The sequence below is a fragment of the Mustelus asterias genome, unplaced genomic scaffold, assembly GCF_964213995.1.
Source record: "Mustelus asterias unplaced genomic scaffold, sMusAst1.hap1.1 HAP1_SCAFFOLD_1545, whole genome shotgun sequence".
Classification (NCBI taxonomy): Eukaryota; Metazoa; Chordata; class Chondrichthyes; order Carcharhiniformes; family Triakidae; genus Mustelus; species Mustelus asterias.
In genome coordinates, this window is record NW_027591490.1 from 45,737 (window position 1) to 57,500 (window position 11,764).

Consider the following 11,764-nt stretch of genomic DNA (forward strand, 5'->3'; position numbering starts at 1 on the left):
AGTGGGGAGTGTGGATAAGGGGGACAGTGATGTGTGTGGGTAGTGGGGGGGGGGTGGATAAGGGGGACAGTGACGTGTGTGGGTAGTGGGGAGTGTGGATAAGGGGGACAGTGATGTGTGTGGGTAGTGGGGGGGGTGGATAAGGGGGACAGTGATGTGTGTGGGTAGTGGGGGGGGTGGATAAGGGGGACAGTGATGTGTGTGGGTAGTGGGGGGGGTGGATAAGGGGGACAGTGACGTGTGTGGGTAGTGGGGAGTGTGGATAAGGGGGACAGTGATGTGTGTGGGTAGTGGGGGGTGTGGATAAGGGGGACAGTGATGTGTGTGGGTAGTGGGGGGTGGGTAAGGGGGACAGTGATGTGTGTGGGTAGTGGGGGTGGATAAGGGGGACAGTGATGTGTGTGGGTAGTGGGGTGGGTGGATAAGGGGGACAGTGATGTGTGTGGGTAGTGGGGGGGTGGATAAGGGGGACAGTGATGTGTGTGGGTAGTGGGGGGGGGTGGATAAGGGGGACAGTGATGTGTGTGGGTAGTGCGGGGGGGTGGATAAGGGGGACAGTGATGTGTGTGGGTAGTGGGGGGTGGATAAGGGGGACAGTGATGTGTGTGGGTAGTGGGGGGGTGGGTGAGGGGGACAGTGTTGTGTGTGGGTAGTGAGGGTGTGGATAAGGGGGACAGTGATGTGTGTGGGTAGTGGGGGGTTGATAAGGGGGACAGTGATGTGTGTGGGTAGTGGGGGGGGGTGGATAAGGGGGACAGTGATGTGTGTGGGTAGTGGGGGGGTGGGTAAGGGGGACAGTGATGTGTGTGGGTAGTGGGGGGTGGATAAGGGGGACAGTGATGTGTGTGGGTAGTGAGGGTGTGGATAAGGGGGACAGTGATGTGTGTGGGTAGTGGGGGGTTGATAAGGGGGACAGTGATGTGTGTGGGTAGTGGGGGGTTGATAAGGGGGACAGTGATGTGTGTGGGTAGCGGGGGGTTGATAAGGGGGACAGTGATGTGTGTGGGTAGCGGGGGGTGGGTAAGGGGGACAGTGATGTGTGTGGGTAGTGGGGTGTTGATAAGGGGGACAGTTCTGTGTGTGGGTAGTGGGGGGGTGGATAAGGGGGACAGTGATGTGTGTGGGTAGCGGGGGGTGGGTAAGGGGGACAGTGATGTGTGTGGGTAGTGGGGGGTTGATAAGGGGGACAGTGATGTGTGTGGGTAGTGGGGGGTTGATAAGGGGGACAGTGATGTGTGTGGGTAGTGGGGGGGTGGGGAAGGGGGACAGTGATGTGTGTGGGTAGTGGGGGGGGGTGGATAAGGGGGACAGTGATGTGTGTGGGTAGTGGAGGGGGTGGATAAGGGGGACAGTGATGTGTGTGGGTAGTGGAGGGGGTGGATAAGGGGGACAGTGATGTGTGTGGGTAGTGGGGGGGGGTGTGGATAAGGGGGACAGTGATGTGTGTGGGTAGTGGGGGGTGGATAAGGGGGACAGTGATGTGTGTGGGTAGTGCGGGGGGTGGATAAGGGGGACAGTGATGTGTGTGGGTAGTGGGGGGTGGATAAGGGGGACAGTGATGTGTGTGGGTAGTGGGGGGGTGGGTGAGGGGGACAGTGTTGTGTGTGGGTAGTGAGGGTGTGGATAAGGGGGACAGTGATGTGTGTGGGTAGTGGGGGGTTGATAAGGGGGACAGTGATGTGTGTGGGTAGTGGGGGGGGGTGGATAAGGGGGACAGTGATGTGTGTGGGTAGTGGGGGGGTGGGTAAGGGGGACAGTGATGTGTGTGGGTAGTGGGGGGTGGATAAGGGGGACAGTGATGTGTGTGGGTAGTGAGGGTGTGGATAAGGGGGACAGTGATGTGTGTGGGTAGTGGGGGGTTGATAAGGGGGACAGTGATGTGTGTGGGTAGTGGGGGGTTGATAAGGGGGACAGTGATGTGTGTGGGTAGCGGGGGGTTGATAAGGGGGACAGTGATGTGTGTGGGTAGCGGGGGGTGGGTAAGGGGGACAGTGATGTGTGTGGGTAGTGGGGTGTTGATAAGGGGGACAGTTCTGTGTGTGGGTAGTGGGGGGGTGGATAAGGGGGACAGTGATGTGTGTGGGTAGCGGAGGGTGGGTAAGGGGGACAGTGATGTGTGTGGGTAGTGGGGGGTTGATAAGGGGGACAGTGATGTGTGTGGGTAGTGGGGGGTTGATAAGGGGGACAGTGATGTGTGTGGGTAGTGGGGGGGTGGGGAAGGGGGACAGTGATGTGTGTGGGTAGTGGGGGGGGGTGGATAAGGGGGACAGTGATGTGTGTGGGTAGTGGAGGGGGTGGATAAGGGGGACAGTGATGTGTGTGGGTAGTGGAGGGGGTGGATAAGGGGGACAGTGATGTGTGTGGGTAGTGGGGGGGGGTGTGGATAAGGGGGACAGTGATGTGTGTGGGTAGTGGGGGGGTGGATAAGGGGGACAGTGATGTGTGTGGGTAGTGGAGGGGTGGATAAGGGGGACAGTGATGTGTGTGGGTAGTGGGGGGGGTGGATAAGGGGGACAGTGATGTGTGTGGGTAGTGGGGGGTGGATAAGGGGGACAGTGATGTGTGTGGGTAGTGCGGGGGGTTGGATAAGGGGGACAGTGATGTGTGTGGGTAGTGGGGGCGGGTGGATAAGGGGGACAGTGATGTGTGTGGGTAGTGGGGGGTGGATAAGGGGGACAGTGATGTGTGTGGGTAGTGCGGGGGGGTGGATAAGGGGGACAGTGATGTGTGTGGGTAGTGGGGGGTTGATAAGGGGGACAGTGATGTGTGTGGGTAGTGGGGGGGGTGGATAAGGGGGACAGTGATGTGTGTGGGTAGTGGGGGGGGGTGGATAAGGGGGACAGTGATGTGTGTGGGTCGTGGGGGGGGGTGGATAAGGGGGACAGTGATGTGTGTGGGTAGTGGGGGGGGTAAATAAGGGGGACAGTGATGTGTGTGGGTAGTGGGGGGGTGGATAAGGGGGACAGTGATGTGTGTGGGTAGCGGGGGGGGGATGGATAAGGGGGACAGTGATGTGTGTGGGTAGTGGGGGGGGTGGATAAGGGGGACAGTGATGTGTGTGGGTAGTGGGGTGTGGATAAGGGGGACAGTGATGTGTGTGGGTCGTGGGGGGGGTGGATAAGGGGGACAGTGATGTGTGTGGGTAGTGGGGGGGGTGGATAAGGGGGACAGTGATGTGTGTGGGTAGTGGAGGGGGTGGATAAGGGGGACAGTGATGTGTGTGGGTAGTGGGGGGGGTGGATAAGGGGGACAGTGATGTGTGTGAGTAGTGGAGGGGGTGGATAAGGGGGACAGTGATGTGTGTGGGGGCCATCGCTCCCGCCTGTCTCTCTCGAGCTGCTTTCTCCGCTCTCTGCGGCCGGGGAGTGATGTGAGACGGGCGCGATTGTTCACATCCTGTCCTCACTGCGCGTGCGCAGTCAGAGCTCCGATCGTTCCGGGCGCTGCGAGCAGCACCCACAGCCCGATTGGGACCCGCGATTTTATTCTCAGGCTCCCCCGGACACACAGCCTGAGGAGAGATTCCCAAGTCGGAGCTGAATTGCGCCCAGATTCAGCACTCAGAATGAAAATGGTAAAACCAGGCCCTGAGCGTGGGGTGGGGGAGGGGGACGCCACATAGAACTTTCCGGAGCTCCCAACCAAAGGGTAGGATTGCCATCTACTGGCAGACTGTGAACATAGCACTCAAACCCCGTGCGGTCCCCGGAGAAAACCAAATACCTGCGGATGCTGGAATCTGAAACTAAAAGAGAAAACGCGGGAAAATCTCAGCGGGTCTGGCAGCTTCTGTAAGGAGAGAAAAGAGCTGACGTTTCGGGTCCAGACGACCCTTTGTCAAAGCTGCGACACTGCAGTCCGTGCTGCAACCCTCTGTTTGATGGGGGACAGTGTAGAGGGAGCTTTACTCTGTATCTAACCCCATGCTGTACCTGTCTTGGGAGTGTTTGATGGGGACAGTGTGGAGGGAGCTTTACTCTGTATCTAACCCCGTGCTGTACCTGTCCTGGTAGTGTTTGATGGGGACAGTGTAGAGGGAGCTTTACTCTGTATCTAACCCCGTGCTGTACCTGTCCTGGGAGTGTTTGATGGGGACAGTGTAGAGGGAGCTTTACTCTGTATCTAACCCCGTGCTGTACCTGTCCTGGGAGTGTTTGATGGGGGCAGTGTAGAGGGAGCTTTAGTCTGTATCTAACCCCGTGCTGTACCTGTCCTGGGAGTGTTTGATGGGGACAGTGTAGAGGGAGCTTTACTCTGTATCTAACTCCGTGCTGTACCTGTCCTGGGAGTGTTTGATGGGGGACAGTGTAGAGGGAGCTTTACTCTGTATCTAACCCCGTGCTGTACCTGTCCTGGGAGTGTTTGATGGGGACAGTGTGGAGGGAACTTTACTCTGTATCAAACCCCGTGCTGTACCTGTCCTGGGAGTGTTTGATGGGGACAGTGTAGAGGGAGCTTTACTCTGTATCTCACCCCGTGCTGTACCTGTCCTGGGAGTGTTTGATGGGGACAGTGTAGAGGGAGCTTTACTCTGTATCTAACCCCGTGCTGTACCTGTCCTGGGAGTGTTTGATGGGGACAGTGTAGAGGGAGCTTTACTCTGTATCTAACCCCGTGCTGTACCTGTCCTGGGAGTGTTTGATGGGGACAGTGTAGAGGGAGCTTTACTCTGTATCTAACCCCGTGCTGTACCGGTCCTGGGAGTGTTTGATGGGGACAGTGTAGAGGGAGCTTTACTCTGTATCTAACCCCGTGCTGTACCTGTCCTGGGAGTGTTTGATGGGGACAGTGTAGAGGGAGCTTTACTCTGTATCCAACCCCGTGCTGTACCTGTCCTGGGAGTGTTTGATGGGGACAGTGTAGAGGGAGCTTTACTCTGTATCTAACCCCGTGCTGTACCTGTCCTGGGAGTGTTTGATGGGGACAGTGTAGAGGGAGCTTCACTCGGTATCTAACCCCGTGCTGTCCCTGTCCTGGGAGTGTTTGATGGGGACAGTGTAGAGGGAGCTTCACTCTGTATCTAACCCTGTGCTGTACCTGTCCTGGGAGTGTTTGATGGGGACAGTGTAGAGGGAGCTTTACTCTGTATCTAACCCCGTGCTGTACCTGTCCTGGGAGTGTTTGATGGGGACAGTGTGGAGGGAGCTTTACTCTGTATCTAACCCCGTGCTGTACCTGTCCTGGGAGTGTTTGATGGGGACAGTGTAGAGGGAGCTTTACTCTGTATCTAACCCCGTGCTGTACCTGTCCTGGGAGTGTTTGATGGGGACAGTGCAGAGGGAGCTTTACTCTGTATCTAACCCCATGCTGTCCCTGTCCTGGGAGTGTTTGATGGGGACAGTGTAGAGGGAGCTTTACTCTGTATCTAACCCCGTGTTGTCCCTGTCCTGGGAGTGTTTGATGGGGACAGTGTGGAGGGAGCTTTACTCTGTATCTAACCCCGTGTTGTCCCTGTCCTGGGAATGTTTGATGGGGACAGTGTAGAGGGAGCTTCACTCTGTATCTAACCCCGTGCTGTAACTGTCCTGGGAGTGTTTGATGGGGACAGTGTAGAGGGAGCTTTACTCTGTATCTAACCCCGTGCTGTACCTGTCCTGGGAGTGTTTGATGGGGACAGTGTAGAGGGAGCTTTACTCTGTATCTAACCCCATGCTGTACCTGTCCTGGGAGTGTTTGATGGGGACAGTGTAGAGGGAGCTTTACTCTGTATCTAACCCCGTGCTGTACCTGTCCTGGGAGTGTTTGATGGGGACAGTGTAGAGGGAGCTTTACTCTGTATCTAACCCCGTGCTGTACCTGTCCTGGGAGTGTTTGATGGGGACAGTGTGGAGGGAGCTTTACTCTGTATCTAACCCCGTGCTGTACCTGTCCTGGGAGTGTTTGATGGGGACAGTGTAGAGGGAGCTTTACTCTGTATCTAACCCCGTGCTGTACCTGTCCTGGGAGTGTTTGATGGGGACAGTGTAGAGGGAGCTTTACTCTGTATCTAACCCCGTGCTGTACCTGTCCTGGGAGTGTTTGATGGGGGACAGTGTAGAGGGAGCTTTACTCTGTATCTAACCCCGTGCTGTCCCTGTCCTGGGAGTGTTTGATGGGGACAGTGTAGAGGGAGCTTTACTCTGAATCTAACCCCGTGCTGTACCTGTCCTGGGAGTGTTTGATGGGGGGCAGTGTAGAGGGAGCTTTACTCTGTATCTAACCCCGTGCTGTACCTGTCCTGGGAGTGTTTGATGGGGGACAGTGTAGAGGGAGCTTTACTCTGTATCTAACCCCGTGCTGTACCTGCCCTGGGAGTGTTTGATGGGGGACAGTGTAGAGGGAGCTTTACTCTGTATCTAACCCCGTGCTGTACCTGTCCTGGGAGTGTTTGATGGGGACAGTGTAGAGGGAGCTTTACTCTGTATCTAACCCCGTGCTGTACCTGTCCTGGGAGTGTTTGATGGGGGACAGTGTAGAGGGAGCTTTACTCTGTATCTAACCCCGTGCTGTCCCTGTCCTGGGAGTGTTTGATGGGGACAGTGTAGAGGGAGCTTTACTCTGAATCTAACCCCGTGCTGTACCTGTCCTGGGAGTGTTTGATGGGGGGCAGTGTAGAGGGAGCTTTACTCTGTATCTAACCCCGTGCTGTACCTGTCCTGGGAGTGTTTGATGGGGGACAGTGTAGAGGGAGCTTTACTCTGTATCTAACCCCGTGCTGTACCTGCCCTGGGAGTGTTTGATGGGGGACAGTGTAGAGGGAGCTTTACTCTGTATCTAACCCCGTGCTGTACCTGTCCTGGGAGTGTTTGATGGGGACAGTGGAGAGGGAGCTTTACTCTGTATCTAACCCCGTGCTGTACCTGTCCTGGGAGTGTTTGATGGGGGACAGTGTAGAGGGAGCTTTACTCTGTATCTAACCCCGTGCTGTACCTGTCCTGGGAGTGTTTGATGGGGACAGTGTAGAGGGAGCTTTACTCTGTATCGAACCCCGTGCTGTACCTGTCCTGGGAGTGTTTGATGGGGACAGTGTAGAGGGAGCTTTACTCTGTATCTCACCCCGTACTGTACCTGTCCTGGGAGTGTTTGATGGGGACAGTGTAGGGGGAGCTTTACTCTGTATCTAACCCCGTGCTGTACCTGTCCTGGGAGTGTTTGATGGGGGACAGTGTAGAGGGAGCTTTACTCTGTATCTAACCCCGTGCTGTACCTGTCCTGGGAGCGTTTGATGGGGGACAGTGTAGAGGGAGCTTTACTCTGTATCTAACCCCGTGCTGTACCTGTCCTGGGAGCGTTTGATGGGGGACAGTGTAGAGGGAGCTTTACTCTCTATCTAACCCCGTGCTGTAGCTGTCCTGGGAGTGTTTGATGGGGACAGTGGAGAGGGAGCTTTACTCTGTATCTAACCCCGTGCTGTACCTGTCCTGGGAGTGTTTGATGGGGACAGTGTAGAGGGAGCTTTACTCTGTATCTAACCCCGTGCTGTCCCTGTCCTGGGAGTGTTTGATGGGGACAGTGTGGGTAGTGGGTGAATGAACACCGCTCGACAATCACCAGGCAAGAGTGTTCTCTTCCTGTTGGGGAGCACTTCAGCGGTCACGGGCATTGAGCCTCTGATATTCGGGTAAGCGTTCTCCAAAGCGGCCTTCACGACACACGACAGCGCAGAGTCGCTGAGCAGAGACTGATAGCCAGGTTCCGCACACATGAGGACGGCCTAAACCGGGATCTTGGGTTCATGTCACACTATCTGTAACCCCCACAGCTTGCCTGGGCTTGCAGAATCTCACTAACTGTCCTGTCTGGAGACAATACACATCTCTTTAACCTGTGCTTAACGCTCTCTCCACTCACATTGTCTGTACCTTGAAGACTTGATTACCTGTAAAGACTCACATTCCAACTATTATTTTGTAAATTGAGTTTGTGTCTTTATATGCCCTGTTTGTGAATTGAACTCCCACTCACCTGACGAAGGAGCAGTGCTCCGAAAGCCAGTGGATTTTGCTACCAAATAAACCTGTTGGACTTTAACCTGGTGTTGTGAGACTTCTTATTGTGTTCACCCCAGTCCAACGCTGGCATCTCCACATCGTGGTTGATGGGGACAGTGTAGAGGGAGCTTTACTCTGTATCTAACCCCGTGCTGTACCTGTCCTGGGAGTGTTTGATGGGGGACAGTGTAGAGGGAGCTTTACTATGTATCTAACCCCGTGCTGTCCCTGTCCTGGGAGTGTTTGATGGGGGCAGTGTAGAGGGAGCTTTTCTCTGTATCGAACCCCGTGCTGTACCTGTCCTGGGAGTGTTTGATGGGGACAGTGTAGAGGGAGCTTTACTCTGTATCTAATCCCGTGCTGTCCCTGTCCTGGGAATGTTTGATGGGGACAGTGTAGAGGGAGCTTTACTCTGTATCTAACCCCGTGCTGTACCTGTCCTGGGAGTGTTTGATGGGGACAGTGTAGAGGGAGCTTTACTCTGTATCTAACCCCGTGCTGTCCCTGTCCTGGGAATGTTTGATGGGGACAGTGTAGAGGGAGCTTTACTCTGTATCTAACCCCGTGCTGTACCTGTCCTGGGAGTGTTTGATGGGGACAGTGTAGAGGGAGCTTTACTCTGTATCTAACCCCGTGCTGTACCTGTCCTGGGAGTGTTTGATGGGGGACAGTGCAGAGGGAGCTTTACTCTGTATCTAACCCCGTGCTGTACCTGTCCTGGGAGTGTTTGATGGGGACAGTGTAGAGGGAGCTTCACTCTGTATCTAACCCCGTGCTGTACCTGTCCTGGGAGTGTTTGATGGGGGACAGTGCAGAGGGCGCTTCACTCTGTATCTAACCCCGTTCTGTACCTGTCCTGGGAGTGTTTGATGGGGACAGTGTAGAGGGAGCTTTACTCTGTATCTAACCCCGTGCTGTACCTGTCCTGGGAGTGTTTGATGGGGGACATTGTAGAGGGAGCTTTACTCTGTATCTAACCCCGTGCTGTACCTGTCCTGGGAGTGTTTGATGAGGACAGTGTAGAGGGAGCTTTACTCTGTATCTAACCCCGTGCTGTACCTGTCCTGGGAGTGTTTGATGGGGACAGTGTAGAGGGAGCTTTACTCTGTATCTAACCCCGTGCTGTCCCTGTCCTGGGAGTGTTTGATGGGGTCAGTGTAGAGGGAGCTTTACTCTGTATCTAACCCCGTGCTGTACCTGTCCTGGGAGTGTTTGATGGGGACAGTGTAGAGGGAGCTTTACTCTGTATCTAACCCCGTGCTGTACCTGTCCAGGGAGTGTTTGATGGGGACAGTGTAGAGGGAGCTTTACTCTGTATCTAACTCCGTGCTGTACCTGTCCTGGGAATGTTTGATGGGGACAGTGTAGAGGGAGCTTTACTCTGTATCTAACCCCGTGCTGTACCTGTCCTGGGAGTGTTTGATGGGGGACAGTGTAGAGGGAGCTTTACTCTGTATCTAACCCCGTGCTGTTCCTGTCCTGGGAGTGTTTGATGGGGACAGTGTAGAGGGAGCTTTACTCTGTATCTAACCCCGTGCTGTCCCTGTCCTGGGAGTGTTTGATGGGGACAGTGTAGAGGGAGCTTTACTCTGTATCTAACCCCGTGCTGTACCTGTCCTGGGAGTGTTTGATGTGGACAGTGTAGAGGGAGCTTTACTCTGTATCTAACCCCGTGCTGTACCTGTCCTGGGAGTGCTTGATGGGGTCAGTGTAGAGGGAGCTTTACTCTGTATCTAACCCTGTGCTGTACCTGTCCTGGGAGTGTTTGATGGGGACAGTGTAGAGGGAGCTTTACTCTGTATCTAACCCCGTGCTGTACCTGTCCTGGGAGTGTTTGATGGGGTCAGTGTAGAGGGAGCTTTACTCTGTATCTAACCCCGTGCTGTCCCTGTCCTGGGAGTGTTTGATGGGGTCAGTGTAGAGGGAGCTTTACTCTGTATCTAACCCCGTGCTGTACCTGTCCTGGGAGTGTTTGATGGGGACAGTGTAGAGGGAGCTTTACTCTGTATCTAACCCCGTGCTGTACCTGTCCTGGGAGTGTTTGATGGGGACAGTGTAGAGGGAGCTTTACTCTGTATCTAACTCCGTGCTGTACCTGTCCTGGGAGTGTTTGATGGGGACAGTGTAGAGGGAGCTTTACTCTGTATCTAACCCCGAGCTGTAACTGTCCTGGGAGTGTTTGATGGGGGACAGTGTAGAGGGAGCTTTACTCTATATCTAACCCCGTGCTGTACCTGTCCTGGGAGTGTTTGATGGGGACAGTGTAGAGGGAGCTTTACTCTGTATCTAACCCCGTGCTGTACCTGTCCTGGGAGTGTTTGATGGGGACAGTGTAGAGGGAGCTTTACTATGTATCTAACCCCGTGCTGTCCCTGTCCTGGGAGTGTTTGATGGGGGCAGTGTAGAGGGAGCTTTACTCTGCATCTAACCCCGTGCTGTACCTGTCCTGGGAGTGTTTGATGGGGACAGTGTAGAGGGAGCTTTACTCTGTATCTAACCCCGTGCTGTCCCTGTCCTGGGAATGTTTGATGGGGACAGTGTAGAGGGAGCTTTACTCTGTATCTAACCCCGTGCTGTACCTGTCCTGGGAGTGTTTGATGGGGACAGTGTAGAGGGAGCTTTACTCTGTATCTAACCCCGTGCTGTACCTGTCCTGGGAGTGTTTGATGGGGGGCAGTGTAGAGGAAGCTTTACTCTGTATCTAACCCCGTGCTGTACCTGTCCTGGGAGTGTTTGATGGGGACAGTGTAGAGGGAGCTTTACTCTGTATCTAACTCCGTGCTGTACCTGTCCTGGGAGCGTTTGATGGGGGACAGTGTAGAGGGAGCTTTACTCTGTATCTAACGCCGTGCTGTCCCTGTCCTGGGTGTGTTTGATGGGGACAGTGTAGAGGGAGCTTTACTCTGTATCTAACCCCGTGCTGTACCTGTCCTGGGAGTGTTTGATGGGGACAGTGTAGAGGGAGCTTTACTCTGTATCTAACCCCGTGCTGTACCTGTCCTGGGAGTGTTTGATGGGGACAGTGTAGAGGGAGCTTTACTCTGTATCTAACCCCGTGCTGTCCCTGTCCTGGGAGTGTTTGATGGGGACAGTGTGGGTAGTGGGTGAATGAACACCGCTCGACAATCATCAGGCAAGAGTGTTCTCTTCCTGTTGGGGAGCACTTCAGCGGTCACGGGCATTGAGCCTCTGATATTCGGGTAAGCGTTCTCCAAAGCGGCCTTCACGACACACGACAGCGCAGAGTCGCTGAGCAGAGACTGATAGCCAAGTTCCGCACACATGAGGACGCCTAAACCGGGATCTTGGGTTCATGTCACACTATCTGTTACCCCCACAGCTTGCCTGGGCTTGCAAAATCTCACTAACTGTCCTGTCTGGAGACAATACACATCTCTTTAACCTGTGCTTAACCCTCTCTCCACTCACATTGTCTGTACCTTTAAGACTTGATTACCTGTAAAGACTCACATTCCAACTATTATTTTGTAAATTGAGTTTGTGTCTTTATATGCCCTGTTTGTGAATTGAACTCCCACTCACCTGACGAAGGAGCAGTGCTCCGAAAGCCAGTGGATTTTGCTACCAAATAAACCTGTTGGACTTTAACCTGGTGTTGTGAGACTTCTTATTGTGTTCACCCCAGTCCAACGCCGGCATCTCCACATCGTGGTTGATGGGGACAGTGTAGAGGGAGCTTTACTCTGTATCTAACCCCGTGCTGTCCCTGTCCTGGGAGTGTTTGATGGGGGACAGTGTAGAGGGAGCTTTACTCTGTATCTAACCCCGTGCTG